General features: G+C 40.6%; 1 long non-coding RNA gene across 5 annotated transcripts in view; it reads left to right on the top strand.

Annotated features, from left to right (window-relative positions):
* LOC119240779 (uncharacterized) overlaps positions 1-14,144 on the top strand; it is a 274,220-nt gene that overhangs the window by 38,560 nt on the left and 221,516 nt on the right. For 2 of the 5 annotated variants that reach the window (XR_008551061.1, XR_008551060.1), the window contains exon 2: positions 12,357-12,540. The exons of 2 other annotated variants lie outside the window; for them this stretch is intronic. This is a non-coding gene — a long non-coding RNA (uncharacterized LOC119240779). Of the gene's footprint in view, positions 1-11,459; positions 11,866-12,356; positions 12,541-14,144 lie in introns of those variants that run through there. One more of the 5 variants, XR_005124193.2, reaches the window with a different exon arrangement.

Raw genomic sequence — 14,144 nt, 5'->3', positions numbered from 1 at the left:
GGAGAGTCTGAAGTAACAGACATGGAGCCTGAGGGTGAGGGTAGGTGTCAAATTGAGAAAGGAAAGTATGCCTCACTTAAGGGTGAACATTTATCTTGCAGGCTATGGAGGGATGTTCCATGATTTTTAAATAACAAAAGAGTATGTTCATTTTATTTCTATTTTTTAAAAAGATTTATTCATTTATTTATACAAGCACTGGGTATAGTCAGAAGTGCGGGAGGGTGAGAGAATTTACCAGAGCCAGAGCAGGGAACAGAACAGGCAGACTGACAAAATACACTGCTGAGGGGAGCAGTGGGCGCGGCAAGAGAGGTCTGTTGCGCCATGTGGGACCCTCGCTGGCGGCCTGGGATTGAACAGGCACTGCAGAGGCTGCCATCAACTGCTGTGCCACTAGGGGAGGCATAGTATGTTCATTTTAATAGAGAGCATTCTGGCATTTATGTGGAGAAAAATGGAAGCAGGGGTTAGACACTACCATCATTTAGGCAAGAGAAACAGGGGTCATAGGTATTTCTCTAGCAATAGCCCTGGAAAATTTACCTAGATGGAGGAGGTATTTGAGGGATACTTGGGAGAATTGGTTATTGAAAATGAAGCATAGAAGAAGGAAATTGGGGTGACTCCAGGTTTTTGACTTGAGTGACTGTGTGGGTGGTTGGCCATTATTAAACAATCAGAGATGGTCAGAAGCTGGGAAGGGAAGGGAGGGCACTGACAACAATGAGTTTTTTTTGAGACATGTTGAAGAAAACGGCCATTGGAAAAAGTCTAGGAGAACTCTAAGAGCATCTAGTGTTCTGGAGAGGGAGCTGGGATGGCAAAGGGGCTGTGAATGAGCAACGTCAGTAAAGTCGTTGGGAGGTGAAGCTACAACTATGGAAAAGATGGCCTAGGGAGGATGGGTAGTGAGAAGTTGCTTGGTATTGTTTGTGTTTGTAGAGATCATGAGCTTTAATGACACAAGTAATAATTGTTGGATAAAACTCTTCTAAGAGGTGCAGTGCCAGAAATTTTACTGGGTCTACAGACTTCTCTGATGGGCAACTCCTGAGTGATCAGGAAGCCAGCAGGTAATAGATGCTTTCTCCTCTCAACAACTCACCTTCTTGAAGGTCACTGCTTTTCTGAGGCTGAATGAAGGAGAGGTGAGGAGAAGGAAAACAAGAGTTCACTTGGCTCCATGTAAAGACTCTAGTCTATTAGGGTTGGCGATAAACTCACTAAACTATTGGCAGCTGTGATGACGTAATATTGTTTTTGCATTTGCATTGCTATTCCAGGATGCTGCTACAAATGGCATAGAAACTGTAGTCTTAATTACGGTCAGTATTCTCTTTTGTGTGAGGCATGGTTTTGTTTTGTTTTTAATTTTTTAAGGTCCCTTCTTCCCTCCACAAGTTTCTTTCTCCAGAAACCTGCTCCAGAGTGAGTTGCTGTCTGATATTTTTCTTAGAAGAACTTTCTTTTCAGATAGAATTTTATCAGCAATTCTTATGCTAAGCAGGGTCAGGAGATGAGGCATTTCTCACGTTACCCTTGAAGCTACTCATGAATAATGGCCTATATCACCTCTATTGTCTGCCCCCAAACATAAGCAACCAGACATAAAGGCAGAAGAGAAATTAAAGATCAGTGAATGAGCCAGAAGAGCAGGCGAAGACTGAGCTAGTGCGAGAGGTAGAAAATGCAAGGTAGAACAGATGGTTGTGTAAGGGGAAATGTTTGAGTAGATTAACTACCCAACACATAGAAAAGAAGCCAGATTCCTTCATTTGAACACTACAAGGACAACAGGAAAGTATTTTGAAATCTTCAGAGTGAGATTAAGGGCATCCTTACTGAAGAGTAATGTAACTAAAATAAATTAGGGGTCATTATCCCAGACTGAATGCATAATGGACTAAGAAGCTTTTCACCACCCCTTCATAACATCTCCTGTGATTTATGCTGCCAGTTCTGCTGGGGCGGGGAGTATCTGTCTCTCTAAATACTTTTCTTTCTTCATCGGAAGGTTGAATTCTGACTGGGGTTTTAGCTTTATGTGTGTGAGCAGGCAGGAGACAGTATTAAGGGGGACTAGATAAGAAGTCAAAGGAAAGAAAGCATTCCAAACTGGTGAACTAGAATAGGTGGTCTATCCTGGGAAAATACAGCGCCACTCCTTTATGGGGAGGCTAAGTGTAATTCTCCCCCTCCATACAGGTATGCAATAAATACGAAGACCCTAGCTTCTTCTGACTTGAAAGCATGGCCCCTGCTTAACAGAAAATGCATCCAAGACTCTCCAAGAGAAGAGAACTGTTTAAAATGAAGACTTGGCCAGGCTTCAACGCCGTGGGGGCTGAGTCATTTTGAAGTGAGAGGAGGAAACAAAGAACACACCAACCCAGGAGGTCGCAGAGTGTGACCAGGGGTCTGAGTGAGGGCACCCCTGGCTGCCTCTGGAGAGAAAAACCAGCTCTTTGTGCTGGGCTGATGGATGCTTTATGCACCGGGGCTTAGCACCTTCCTGTCCGTAGCCTGGCTGCTGCTGGGCCCCCGCCCCAAGATGATTGGGTCTTGGGGGGCATCTGGCCTTTTGTTTCAGCACCTTCTGAGCAGTGACGTCAGATGGGATGGGCTATTGACGCCTTCAGAGAGGCAAGTTTTATGCTTCTGTGTTTCTTATTAAAGCTTGTTAGAAGTAAGTAAAAAGGAGTCTTTTAATCCTAGCTGGGAATAAAAGAGTGAAGACTTTTAAATGAGAATAATAATAAAACTACAATAAAATCACTTCAACCCACCAAGATGTTCTTAAAAGATGACCTCTACGGTACTGCCATTAAGACAGGAAGAGAGTGAAACAGCAGATTCTCCTTCCAGCCTGAATCTTCCTTGCTTTGTTATTGAACAAGTCATTGAAGGTAACAATCTTCTGTTCTATAGTCCTAGTAAACTAAGCCAAGAGCTATACCCTGGTGGTCTCTGAGAATGTGGTGGTGGGTAAGGATGGGGGCTCTATCCTAGAGCCAAGAGGGGTCTGAGTACCTTTCAAGTGAGATGATTCAGGTATTGTCCTCAGGACTGACTGACATTGACACTGTGGGCTCTTTGGGTTGAGATGTAGCAAATCAAAATCTACAGAATCACAATTAGAAATGGAAAGGGCTGTGAAAAGGCTTCCTGTCCATCACATGTCACTAAGCAGAGAAGCCCTTCAATTACCCTAGAAAGATGAAAATCTTTAGTAGGGGACCCTAGGTCATCTACTTAAGTAAGAACCAATATATAGTATTAACACTCTCCTAAAATGGCTGCAGCCAGGGATGGCTCACCTCTGCTATCCTTAGAGAACTTACTTACTTTTTTTTTTTTCAAAGATTTATTCATTTATTTATACAAGCACTGGGCACAGTCAGAAGTGCGGGAGGGCAAGAGAACTCACCAGAGTCACAGAGCGGGGTGCAGATCAGGCAGACTGACGAAATATGCTGCTGAAGGGAGCAGCAGGCATGGCGGGAGAGGTCTGCGCACCATGTGGGACCCTCGCCTGCGGCCGGGGATCAAACCAGCACTGCAGAGGCTACAGGCAGCTTCGCAGCCCAGCGCTCAACTGCTGCGCCACCAGGGAGGCCCTATTTTTTTTTTTTAAACTATTGAAATCTTGCAGATATATGGATTAATTCAGCCATTCATTTATCCAGCAGGCATTGATATGCTAAGTGCTGAGAGTGGACACATTAGTGAACTGAGCTCTATGGGGCATGCAAAAGAAGTGAGGACTAGTCCTAGTTTTGGAAACTAGCAGTATACTATTATATTACATTGAGTGGGCAAGAAAATAATTCAGGAGGTGACTGGAGAATAATGCAACACAGTGCTGAAAATAAAACCTGGGGGATATCGGTGCTATGCTAAGGGTGAAGGGAGGGCTCCAGGGACAAGGCCATTTTTGAATGGGCTTTTGAGGTGCTGGATTAAAATAGGTAGAAAAAAGGAGGGTTTGGGAAAACATCTTAACTTTGTGTAGACTCTACAGGAATATAATTTCCCGTCATTCTTCCTTCAGAGGGACATTAGCTGCTCCTGTCCAAATTGTGGTGACCAATTTGGGGTTACTGTATAACCCAGGGCCTCTATCCTTCCCAACCACCAAGGCTTGTTATTCATCTTGACAGGTTCATGTGGGTTCTTCTCTAAGGGACCTGCTCTCTGATGACCTGCACAGATCAGCTACTGCAGGAGGAACTGGCTCCATGGAAATGGCTCCATGACCGTTCACCCTGTCTTTCATTTCTTGTCATATAGATGTTTGCTTTCACCTTTGTACCCTTCAACCAAGACTCATAAGCTTAGGGAGCCAGGTTCTCAGCATAGCGTTCTCTAATAGTGGCTTAGCTGCTGCTGATTTGTCTCAGGAGTTTCTCCAAGCTCTGGACTGCTTCCTTTAAGTCAACATTCATGAAAATTTTATACTCAAAGCTAGTGTTGCCTCTTACAGATCTTGCCTCCTAGCAGCCGAAATGCCACTTCCTCAGGGGCATCTTCCCTTGCAGATCCACATAATCTCCCTCCCTCTTCTCAATTGTGGTACCTCGGTCATGTTGTATGATGATATATTTACCTGTGTGGTCATCAGATTGGTATCTGGCTCTCTCCCACCAGAATATAAGCTCCATGAGTTAGGAACCTAATTGGCTTTGTTCACTACTATATATTGGCCCCCAGACTAGAAACAGAAATAAATGTCTCATGGCAGGATGAATGAATTTAAAAATAAAAGTGGGGTAGAGATGCATGGTCTTGGAAATTAGTACACTTAGGGTCTCCTTGGGATTCTTAGCATAGCCAGGGAGGTTTCCTGGCTGCTGGCTGGAAAGCACCCCTAGGATCTCTAAGAAAGTAGTTGAGAGAATGTGGGCTGTCATAGTCTAGAGAAAAGACATCCCTGTGCCCCCTGAATGAACTCAGTAGACCCTTGGAACTGTCATCCCAGCTGTTTTAGAGGTGCTGTCTTGTCTGTGATTGCATGCTGGATGCCTCTAGCATTGCCACAGGAATCCATTTTATTGCAATGTGGATTTTCCATTAGGGATAGGAAAATCAGCTTAGAAAATCAGATTTAGTTATAGCATATTTCCAGGAAAAGAAATTTCCTCTTATTTCATGTTTTCAGTTTCTTACTGACTTTTGACCTGGGGATTTCAGTTGCACATTCTGAATGCTAAAATGATAGCAATAACAAAGGCTACTTTTTTTCCAGAGACAGGCACTGTTCCAAGTGCCTATGTATATCTTTTCAGTTAATCTTCACAGCCTCCCCCTGGAGTAGACATCACTGTCCTCACAAGCCTGTTTGATAGAGGAGGCATAGAGGGATGTGATAGAACAAATAAGTAATAGACCTGCTGTTTGAACTCAAGTTTATTTCTACACCTTGCATTCCTTACACTGCCTCCACCACAGGCTAATATTTATTTAAATACTGCTCATGTATCAAACCCATATATATTTCATATGTATTTTTTTTAATTTAGTATTGAAACAACCCTATGAGGTGAGTGCAATTATTATATCCCTGTCATAGGTGATGACATTGAAGCTCAGAGAGGTTAGGGAACTTACTCAAGATCACACAGCTAGTTATTGGCATAGCTAGACTGAAACTTTGATTGGCTTATTCTAAGAGCCATATTTCTAGCTATGGACATTATTCTTCACTCACTCCCAGAAATGCCCTGTGTGGACCCTCCCATGTGGTATCATTGTGGGTCTAGTTAATTGTGTGCCAGGCAAATGGCCATCAAAACTGCAGAAGAAAGCTAACATGTTTTTCTACCTTTTGCCGCAACCATTTCCTTCCTGTATCTTGGAAGGGGACATGTTTTTTCTTTTGACAACCCTGCACCTGAACCCCCATCCCACATTCTAGCTTCCTCTGTTTGAGATGCTTTGGCTCCTGTCTTCATCTGATTCTGTGAGGATGAGATCAGCTTGGTCTGATCTCTTCAAACTTTAATTCAAAGTGCTCTTGTCAGTACCCGGGCCTTGACTTTCTCTTGCAATTTTTATTAGATTAGCCCCCTTTACTCCTGCCTTCCCATGTTGCCTTAAGGTGGAATTTTCCCCTGATCTTAACTCCTGTGAATTCAATTTCAGCCCTTTGCTCATCAAGGCCAATACTGAGACCCACCTCGTTTTAGCAACTATCTTAACATACCTAAGAGCAGCAATACAACTTGGTCCAGTTCTTAATAATAGGATATTTTTGTCTCTTACTCTGAGAGCGGAAATCGTTCAGTCCTAGAATGATGAAATAAAAAATACTTTGACAACTTCATTTAATAGAAAGAATTTAAATACAAATAACTGAATGAGATAGGTGGCCTTGAAACAGGTTTGACTCTGTCTATCTACTTGCCTGTCTGCCCATCTGCCCATCCATCCACCTATCTGTTCACCCATATATATGTATGTATGTAGTCATTAATTTATCACACTTACTAAAAACTAAGTATGCAAATTGGCAAAGACTTTCTAGAAAGCAGTGTAGCTGTACCTTAAAAAAGGAGAAAACTTTGAGTTAATAATCTCACTCCTAATCTGTACTGAGCAAAGTGATCCAATGTTAATGTAGAAAGATGACTGTTACAATCTTACATATAATATAAATACTGAATACATCCTAAATGTCCAATGCTGGGGAAATAAATAACTTACATCTAGAGAAAAGAAGATTATACAGGTTTTTCAAGGGTATCTAAGCACCCAAAATGCTCTTGAAAGGATAGTTAAACTAAGAGAGTAGGATGCAAAGTTATTACATTATGATCCCAATACTGTAAATGTACAGAAATGTGTTATTAATACACAAACACCCACATCATGTAAAAGATTAGAAGGAAATACATTAAATTACCAAAAGTAGTTTTCTCTAATTGTTATTATTATGGATAATTTTGTCATGTGTATATTTTTGTTCTAAAATAATGGTAGCAAATGTGGTACTATTATTTATAATCAGGAAAAGTGATAAACACTGTTAAAATGTATATAACTATATTACTTGAAATTTCTTTTGGCGTTTCTATTAAACATTAGAGGAGATTGGTGAGGAGAGAGGCATCTTCCTTCCCTTGTGGTGTCTGGGCTGGAGCAGGTTGTTTGAGAAGCCAGCCATGTGTCCAGGGTCGTCAGCAGGGAAACCAATGACTTGCACCTTCCAAACAGGGCCAGAGAAAATAAAGGCAGAAATCAAAGAGACAGATTGTGATTAGTGTTAAGCCAGATGAAAATATTACTGAGATTTGTTCCTCTTTGAGAAATTTCTGGATCCAGACATGAAACTGTTCTCCTAAAAGCTATCTGGATAGAAAACATTCTGATTTTTCAGTTCTCATTTTTTAACAAAGCACTTTTCTCCATGTATTGTCATAGCTGGCTTCGGTGGTAGTGTCTTATAGTAGCCTGGAAGCTTTGAGGGTCAGGGATCTGCTCTGTCTGGTACAGTTGTGCTCAGTAATATTTGGTGACTGGACTTGGAAACAAAACTTGAGAAAAGAAGGCAGACTTTGTAGTTATGCTTTACTTCTGGCTATCAGCTTTACTTGACTATGTGGATTAGCTCTCTTTTGCTTTCAGAGTTCACCCATAGTAGATTTAGCTGGTTGGCCATTCAACCCCTCTTTGTATTGAATATTAGAATTTATGAGGATCTAGGGGGAAATAAAAAGGTGAGTGGTGATGGAGTGCAGTGGTGAAGGTCACAGACTCAGACAATAAACTGCCTGGGTATGAAATTTGGCTCTGCTGAGTTCTTGCTTTGTGATCTTGGGAAGGTCACTTGACTTCTCTGTGCTTTAGTTTTTTTTTATCTGTAAAACAGTGATGGTGACAATCCTATGTACCTGATAGGGAGGCTGTGTGGATTAAATACATTATTAGACGTAAGACACTTGTCACATTGCCTGATATAAGTGGTAGCTATTGTTGTTACTATTTTTTCCCTAAGAAACAGCATTCTCTTTCGTTAACTATAGCTCTTAAATTATAGTTTCTATAAGCCTCTCAATTCATTCTATCCAAAACTTTCATAGATTATGAACTTGATGTCTTCATCATTGTTATTTTATAGCAATTATTTTAAGCTTGCTTATCTATTCTCATTTCATTAATGTATGCTCGTCATGACAAAGTGATAAAACTGGTTCTTTAAAAATAACCTCTGATATTGTGGGTGAGAGACAAGAATTACTACCAAATGTTATTCCATGACCTGTAGCAGTTTCTCATTTAATGCTCTATATTTATTTTCATTTTATGGTTTTAAACATTTATTTTCTAGATTCTAAGCTCTTTGAGGGCAACATTTCTCCCTATACCTCCCACCTATACTGTTCTTCATGAATATTTTACTGATATGCAAATATAAAATGAACAGTTAGATTCTTTCTCCTTTTATTACACACAGGAGGGACACTGAGTAGTGATAATCTTACCTCTTAGCAAAGGTATCTTTGCCAGATTTCTTCTAGTTATTTCATCTGGGAAGCTGAAGTCCTTATTTTCCACCCTCAAACATGGTGTCTGCAACTGAGAGGGGTATTCCCTTGGGAAACTGATTGGGGTGACTTGTTTATTTGACACCCCTTCTCCTGCAGATAAAATTGCTGATATTTCCCCTGTGGATTTAAAATACAGAACTGCAAACAGTGAGGTGCTGGACCATATCATTCCTTCCTTTCTTTCTTATACTGAATAATGTGTTCTGTTTTTTAAGACATTATTGTTCTGTCAATAGTAATAATAATACCTTCTCTTGTGTAGTGCTGAAGAGTTTATAGAGCCTCCTGTATACATTATGATAATCTGTACAATAATTTTTTTTACTTTATTTTAATCCAGTTATAGTAGAAATTTGAGGGCTGGGGGGGGAAATTTAGCTAGATGGTGCCATGTGCTTTACATACATCATCTTACCCAACCTTGTAGTAGATAAGCAATAATACTAACATTTCTATTTTACTAATATAAATCTAAGGTTCAGAGACTCTTATCTGGTATATGACACAATTGAGATTAAACTGGTTTGTCTAGCAACAAAACCTGTGCTCTTCCTATTATACAATGGTTGATTGAACCTTCATTTCCAGTCTACTTTTTATGACTGAGGTCACTGTTTTTTCAGCTTGGGGCATAACCGACAAATAAAAGTTGTATATATTTAAGATATACAAATGATGATTGGATATATGGACACATTGTGAAATGCTTTTCACAATCAAGCTAGGTAGTTACCATAAGGGGGTTGATATGATAAAAACAGATTTACTCTCATAGCAAATTTCAAGAAGATGCTACAGTATTGTGACTGTAGTTATCATCATGAACTTCTTCATCTTGTCACTGACTACCATCTCTCCCACAGCCCACCCTCAGCTCCTGGCAACCACTGTTCTACTCTCTGCTTCTGTGGTCACTGTTGACCTCTAGTGACACTGAGAACTATGGACATGCACATGATCTTAGAGGCCATTACAGGACAGCCTTTCTTTGCTTCTTTCTCAGAGAGCGTGTGCTTTGCTTTCCTAGTCCTCTGTCGCTGGTGATAAACGTGGAGAACACAGACACTGTGTTGCATTGTTGTCTGTCACTGTTTGCATTGTCTCAAACCAGGCAATGATTTGGGATGGGCTGAATTCAATTAGCATTCTCATCTGTCTTTCTCTACCCCATTCTTTCAAAACCCATTGAAGGTCCTAGAAAACTAAGATCACAAATTTGGCAGTTTGATTGACCTAGGGAATGGAGAGCAACGGCCAGTCCTCTAATGCACATTTCAAGGATATTTATTTCAGATTCTAAAAATCCAACCACTTGATTAGACCTGTGCTGATGGGAGTGCAATGCAGAGAATCTTGTGAAAATGAATAAGCTTGCCCCGAAGAAAGCTTTGGGTCCCAATAACCTTGGTTGGAAGGTAGAAACTCAGTGTTCACTTTTGGGTCAGGGAATCTTTGCTCGATATGCTAAGAGAATTCATTTTCCTTGAGTGTTTTTCCTTTCAAGTCACGTTTTACTGCTGGAGTTACTCAGCGAATTAATAGGTATAGAAATGCAAAGCTCTTTTCTTATTACATTCTATCGATCTGATTGCAGTGTCATTAATTGAAAGACTAGGAAAATGTGATGGATAGTTCAGCTCAAGATTCTACATTCATTTTGGCCCAGATCTGTGGAAGAAAGCTGCATGAAACTCACTGAAAGAAGCCTTTTGGTCTGACATGAATTATTCTTTCTTTGTCAATCCTTGTAAGAGCATTCAGTCCTAGTAAGATTTACAATGTGAAATTATAAACTGTTTGTCTTCTTAAAGGGAAATCAAAACGCAGAATGCTTATTTGTAGAGATAGAAATAATCCTTATTGTATGTCTCTTTTATAAATTACTTTATACGATCTCTGAAAACACCAGTTCGGACAGAATCAAATTCTGATTAAAAAATAGGAAGTGGGCATTTTACTCTTCATTTTAACTAATTTCATTTGGAATACTGTAGTTGTGAAATAGTATTTTTGTTTATTACCATTGTACCCATCTCATCCGAGTGGTTGTGTGTGAAACTTTAGAGAGACTGGCTGGTGTGTGGTTAAGGATTGTTTTTTTATAGTTATTTTCTTTTTGAATTGCTGGTACTACTGTCCCTTGGATTCACCCATAAATTTAAATTAACTTGAGAATTTGTGTATGTACAGATATGTCCACATACATATTTAGCACATGTACTTTAATATAAAAAATTTAAGGGAATCTTTTTAAATATTTTAATCCTCTACGTGAAGGGAAAATTCCTGGGCTGGGACAAGAACACACCAGATCATGTTTAATTTGTTTGCAAAAGCTGAGATTGTCTCCTTGCTTTCTAGTTATACTTTAATGAACTGGGCTATTTTTGTTGTGTTTATTATTTTAAATAGTTGAAGCTTGAAGTGAATGGATGGAATACTGAAATTTCAAGCACTTCTAAATGCCATAAAACATCATTCATCTCTTGTTTTTAATAAGCATTGTCGTTTGGAGAAGTTTAGAAGTTTAGCACACGTTCCAAATAATACCCCTCCTCCCAAATAATTTTTATTCTTAGTCTGTGGTGTTTGAATTGTCTTTTTCAAGGTTTGGTTTCTTCTCCTGCCTGTGCTTTAGGGTGGTAAAATAAGTCATTTGTGGAAAGATAGGAGGTGAGCAATTCACCACGGCATGACTTCATTTTGAAACACATCTTGAAAATGTATTTAATGCTGTCTGAGCGCAGAAACAATGGATTTCGGTTTGGGGTTCTCCTAACTGACCTTTGGCTTGCTGAGAAATATGGACCACTTCCTCTGATCATCAGCTACTCTCAGAGTGAAAAAGAGGCTGCACCCACGTTAGGAAGCGAATGCTGCTGATAAGTGCACAGGCTGCCTTACCCCTGATATTATGTCTAAAAATACATCCTCAGAGAGGCAGGCATATGCTCGCGCCTTGGTGTGAAGGAGCTCTCGCCTGTGTTTCTTGCTATACCCGTGTAAATTCTGGAGTGAGGAATTAAATTATTCCAGAAGCCCTGCCAGTTTTTGATTTGCTATTGTCTCTGCTCCTTCGCTGCCTTTGAATGGGACCCTTGATACAGGGCTTTCAAAGACCAGCCGGTGCTGATGGGGTCCGTGACTTGACGATGGCGCCTGCTCGTTCCTGTTGTGTTCTGCCTGAGGCATGCTTTTCTTTCCTTTTTGGGAGGCAGAGAGCACTGGGCAGAGGTTGCACTTGGCACATTGCAACTCCGTTGTCACTGCTGTGGCTGTTATTCCCCTCAGCGAGAGCCAAGGATCAAACAGGACGGTGGGTCACCTCGCCAGCTATTTAGCGCCTTTCCCCTGCTCCCTCTCAACCTGGTGAGGGTTTTTTCTTTCTTAAGTGACAGGGTTTGGTGGGGGGTTCCTGACCCTCCTCTCTACCCCTGCTTTATCTTGATAGGGACCTGCTTTCTCCTGATTTCTAACACCTCACCTCATTATGAAAGCTTGCTGCTAGACTCTCACGCCTCCTCCCTGCAACTCAGTTTTTCAGGCTCTATTGTTTGGGTTTTCTCTTTGAGTGTTATCTCCAAATTTCTCAGCTTCTATGGTTACCTCCCAAGTTAAAGGGGGTAAAGTGATTGTCTGAGCCATTTTGTCTAGGAAGAAAGAAAACAGAAATTGCCCTTTGGAGCCATAGTCCCAAGAAGAGGAAGAAATAGCAGAGGGAAGGAAGGAGATAGTATTTTGCAGTCCCTGCTACAGCTTGGCTGTGCATACACCGTCTTCAGGTGAGACTTTCTGTCTTGTTTACAGAGTTCGAGAAAGATGTTAACCTTCAGGGTATTTTCCATACCTTGCTTGAAAATAATTTCGATTCCAACAAGAAGTACTGAAGGAAAAAATGCAGCTTTTCAGGCACCAGAAAAGAGGGACAAAAATCACAGATAACGTCAGATACAAAGTACACCGTTCCCTTTGAAATTGTCCATGTTCAAAAGTGAGTAAATCAGCTGTTACTTTTACCTCCCTCTTTCTTCTTGTGTATTCAAGTTAACAATATTTTGATGTCCTTGAAAACAGAAAGCAAAGCATTGTTTTTCAGAAGTGTTGATTTTTTTGAGGTTTCTGCAAAATGAGATAAGAGTTCTTTATACTGTTTCAGATGGTTAGCACAGAATCCATCCCATGCAAGTTACCACAGATATATCTAATGCAAACTGGTGCTCACATGTGCAATTAAAAAAAAAATTCACCCTCCCAAACACATTCCAAAACAAACCCACTCAATTTTAGCCAAAAATCCAGACTTGAATGTAAACTACAGTAATTTCACGTATTATGGAGAATTGATCTCTGATTTTCTATTGCTGAATATTTTCCTCTCCTTTTTTATTCATCACTGTTTTATCACTTTCCTTCATACAAGCCACTGAAATGGACAAAGAACTCTATCATATGATTAATTTAAATTCCAGTGGCAGTTGATTAAAATGGATCAAACATGCTCTTTATTTGTCACTAGGTATTTCCTCTTAGTTCAGCTAGATGCATTTTATTCCCAGTGATTCCCCACCCCCCCCAAAACCCTAAAAAACTGTATTTTCCTGCAGACACTCCATAACTCATTATGCAGTCGGATATATTACTAACCTGGGATATTACACAGATTTGAGAGTGAAACAGAAACACAGGAAAAAGGTGCCTCTATTTGTAACCTGCAAGATGCATATTCCAGGTGCTGGAGTATTTGTGTGTCTTTCCACCTTTGTTCCTTTAGAGGCTTGTGAGTCTCAGTTATTGCTGACAAAATGATAGTTGTAGTAACTGCTATAGGTTCTTTAGATTAGAAATGCATGCAGACCTGGGACTTGATTCAAACACTAAGGAACACACACTTTTGTACACAGACAGAGAGTCTTCATACTAATAGAGGTGTGATGGAGATAGCAGGACACAGCAGACATAAAACAGGGGGAGAGAGAGACAGAGAAAGAGAGAGACGGATAGCAGCAAGTATATCTCTGCAAATAGTTCTAGGATGCATTTGCAAATGCAGAAACCTTCAGAACCACCCACCAATTCAGACACCCTTTTCATTTCTCTGTGGGATGCCTCCTTCCAGACTATTCTCAAACACACACACACACACAGAAAAGGTGAAAGCCCTGCCATCTTAGCTCAGAATTCATCGGACTTCCTTTTTTCCCCCCTGCCTTGTATTCCTCAATCCCTTGTCCATGCATCCGATGGCAGCCTCCCTTGCTCTTGAATGCCAGTGTCACAGCAGGAGCAGACAGAGGGTTGAGGGGAGGCATTGTCAAAGCCACAGTTGTCTATTGTTTCTTCACTTTCATTGCTCTGCAATTTTTTTTTTTTTTTGAGGCTTTCCCTTGCTAGTGGCCTCTGTCCAGGAGGAGGGAGAAAATTGCAAGACTTCCTAGAATAGTGGAGTGAAGTTTTTTACTGCATACTGTTTTGATAAACAGCTCAGCAATACAGTTCATGAAATTAGGAAATACAACAAGAGTGGAGGATTCTGGTGGGAGAGCAAAGGAGTGGGGGCTGAGGGGCTTTGGAGATTTGTTTGCTCAGCCTGGATGC

The sequence above is a fragment of the Talpa occidentalis genome, unplaced genomic scaffold, assembly GCF_014898055.3.
Source record: "Talpa occidentalis isolate TD23 unplaced genomic scaffold, MPIMG_talOcc4v2.1 talOcc4.12, whole genome shotgun sequence".
In the NCBI taxonomy this organism is placed as follows: Eukaryota; Metazoa; Chordata; class Mammalia; order Eulipotyphla; family Talpidae; genus Talpa; species Talpa occidentalis.
This window is presented reverse-complemented; position numbering and strand designations above follow the sequence as displayed.